This window comes from Cibotium barometz, chromosome 38 (genome assembly GCF_041138505.1).
Source record: "Cibotium barometz isolate CiBa-2024 chromosome 38, ASM4113850v1, whole genome shotgun sequence".
NCBI classification, from domain to species: Eukaryota; Viridiplantae; Streptophyta; class Polypodiopsida; order Cyatheales; family Cibotiaceae; genus Cibotium; species Cibotium barometz.
In genome coordinates, this window is record NC_141083.1 from 45,602,897 (window position 1) to 45,606,439 (window position 3,543).

Sequence of the window (3,543 nt, forward strand, 5' to 3'; positions counted from 1 at the left end):
TCCTCTTTGAGCTTAAATATAATTTATAGTGGCACAAAGTAGTTAGAAGTATATGTAAATGCTCATGTCTTTTATTGCAGATGAGGAAAGACAGCTTTGGCTCTGACTATGTGTATAGTTTTAGAGCAGACACAATTTTGAAGCCCTTGAACCATCCCTCCTCCAAACCAGCTGTGCAAGATACATTTGAGGTTGGTGAGAGTTCTAAAGACCATGGTGGTGTCATTCATCTAGATCCAGATGATTTGGAGGAGAAGACACAAGGACATGGAGATGTAGGTATCCCACCAAATTTTGTAAAGGAAAAGGTGGAGGAGTAGCAAACAAAAGTTGAAGAGGCAGCTGCTGGTTAGGAACAGGATGAGGAGGACAAACAACCAAGTGGACTTGGAGTGGAGAGCTTCCAGATCCCAGGCCTTGAAGACCTTGAAGATGTAGTGGAGACCTCGGGGCTCCAAAATCTTAGTGGGGATATTGACCAAGGACAACCTGATGATCATTTGGGATGATTTGGAATGATTACTTGTATAACATTCTTTTAATCTAGTGATGCTTATATGATTTGGGATGACTATGCATAAAATTAAAATGGAAGATGCTTTGCAAATGAATCCCTCTATCTCCATAGACTTGTCATGATATTTATAAATAGATTTAAATGTATGAAAAGAGAGAGAGAGAGAGAGAGAGAGAGAGAGAGAGAGAGAGAAAGCATGTAGTAATTTGGTTTAAAATTGATCAATATATTAACAATGTCATTGTAAATCTTAACAAGTGGAGATCCTAACCAAGAGCAGCTACAAGATCATTTGGGATGATTATATGTATTGACTTCTTTGAATCTAGTAATCTATTAATAAAATGAAAGATGTTTTGCAACTGATACCCTCTATCTCCATAGACTTGACATGATATTTATAAATGTACGAAGAGAGAGAGACACTTTGAAAGCATGTAGACATTTGGAATAAAATTGATCACTTTATTAACAATGTCATTGTACAGATCCCAACCGAGGACCAAAAGGTCATTGACTCTTTCCTGTACTCGCTCTTCATTCGAGCTTACAAAGAATGTTGAGAAGTCCAATGTGTCTGACTGTCACAAAAAAAAAAAGCATTTGCAGACTCAATGCAAGAGCTTTCCCTCGTAGGACCGTCCACATCATCAATTGTTGTCTCCACAGCAACCTAGAGAGCGAGGGTTGATAAGGTTTGAGAATCAATATATTATTTGACTTTCATAGCAGTGTAGAAAAACTGAACAAAATATATGTTCTTTAGTACCTCCAATGATCAATTTAGCTGGATGTCAATAATCCCATCGGGGATATCTCCGCATTGAATTATACTTTCCCTCCTTTGAAGAACCTGTTAAGATGGTTGTTAAAAAATCACTAGAGTTGATTAATGAATTAAATAAACACAGTAAGTTTACCTTCTTGTTGTTGAGCACGAATGCAAATCCTGCTGAAATTGTTCTGTTTGCCTCCATATGAATGTTGTGCCGCAATTGAGCAAGTGTACATTTCTGTCTGACTGATATAAAACTCGCCAAGTTTCCATTCTCATTCACAGTAATGTCAATTGATACATTGTCAGGAGAGCAAACCCGTTTAGGTCTTGATCTAACAGAACAAGTTTATTTTCAATCATGGCAATAGGGCTAAGGTAAAAGTTAAGAAAACACCTAGATATTTCAGTACTAGAGCTTGAGGGCATACCGACGTTAAAATATTGACGCAAATGTCGAACGTCGGTATGCCCATCGTAATCTTGGAGGAGACAAGTCGGGCGGGGTAATTTGAAATTTTCATATATTGACACATATATCGAAGCACATACCAACGCATATTCCGAAGTATATACCGACGCATATTCCGAAGTATATACCGGCGCTGATACCGACGCACATACCGACGCTCGTAAGTTTTTTACAGTCGAGAGCGTATTTTCTCTGTTTTTCGTGGCGTTGCAGAGAAGGTATGCGTCGACTCTTTTCTCTCCTTCTCCTCTTTTCTCCTCTCTCCTCTTTTCTCCTTCTTTCTTCTTTTCTCCTCTTCTCCTTCTCCACTTTTACTAATATGTTCTTGCTTTTGCTTTTTAATTTAGGATATAGGACGTTTAGGGTTTTGTGTTTTTTTTTGCTCTCTATGCATGTTGAGAGCTCTCTATGTATGCATAGATCTCCTAATGCATGCATAGAGATTTTAGGGTTTTGTATTAGTTCTTATTCTTGTGTTTAATTTACTAATTATTTTGTTTAATATTTTGTTTTGCAGCTCTTTCACCAATCTTTCACCAATCCTCTCCTTCAGCTTCGCAAAAAAGAGGTAGATCCTCTTTCGATTTTCCTTGTTTATGCTTTTTTCTACGTATTATTGCATCCCTGTTTTATGGTTTAGGGTTAGTTTAGGGTTCTTGTAAGCTTATACATAGGATTAATTCAAGATCTATGCATAAAACCTATCATAAGCTTGCAATCTCTATGCATAGCCTTCTTGCAAGCTTTATGCATAAGCTCTATTCATAGAGCTTGCAAGCTTCTGAAATCTCTATGCATAAGCTCTATGCATAGGCTTTATGCATAGGTTTCTTGAAAGCTTGCATGGACATTATACATAGAGCTTGCATAGCCTTCTTGTTGAAAGCTCTATGCATAGCCTTCTTGTAAAAGCTTAATGCATATGCTCTATGTATAGGCTTTATACATAGAGGTTGTAAGATTATGAAAGCTCTATACATAGGGCTTGTAAGCTTATGCAAGCTCTATACATAGAGTTTATGCATAGAGCTATATGAATCTAGCTGAATGCATGAATTAAGATCTACGCATAAAGCTTAATACATAATGTTTTATGTATAAATCTTATGGATGAGCTTTATGCATAAGGCTTCACATGTGTTATGTTTTTATGCATAAAGCTTTTTTTTATGTAGAGTGCCTTGCATGGATGGAGAGCATAATCTTTTTGAATGTTTATACTCTCTTATATATATAACATAAGGTATTCTCTTTATTCATAGAGTTTATATATGTTATCAAGGTAAGATCTCTTATCCATGTAAGACGATCATGTTTATTACACCATTGGGTGATGGGATTAAGGGTTAGCATAGTGCATAAGGCTTATAGCATAGAGCTTATGCATAAGACTTATGCATATGGCTTGATAACATTGCGCCTGTGAATTCTCGTCCCCAACAAAGGATGAGGATATCGCAGGAGGGAGTGACAGATGGAGCTCAATTAACAGCACCCGAGCGAATGGAAGAAGGTCAAGAAATGGAAGAAGGTCCAATGGAAGAAATGTTGGATGCCTTCATCGGGCAACAAGAAGCTCTCTTCGAGGAGCATGAACATGAATATCATCAACCACGACATTCTCAACGGTCAAATTATGAACCAGAGGAAGAGGCCATGCATAAACTTGCACGCCTTCCATTATACAATGGTGCCAACATATCTGTATTGCGTGCATCTCTTACGATGCTAAATTTGCAGTCAATTTTTGGATGGTCTAATACAAGTGTCACTGAACTA

The 3,543-nt window shown here is 37.4% G+C and overlaps 1 long non-coding RNA gene across 1 annotated transcript; it reads right to left on the bottom strand.

The window, feature by feature from the left end:
* Positions 1 to 1,154: 1,154 nt before the first annotated feature.
* LOC147616783 (uncharacterized) lies at positions 1,155 to 1,492 on the bottom strand. Its single transcript, XR_015262452.1, has 3 exons — positions 1,438 to 1,492; positions 1,287 to 1,370; positions 1,155 to 1,190 (listed from the first exon to the last, which is right to left on the bottom strand). It is a non-coding gene; the product is annotated as an uncharacterized LOC147616783 (long non-coding RNA).
* Between the last annotated feature and the right edge of the window lie 2,051 nt (positions 1,493 to 3,543).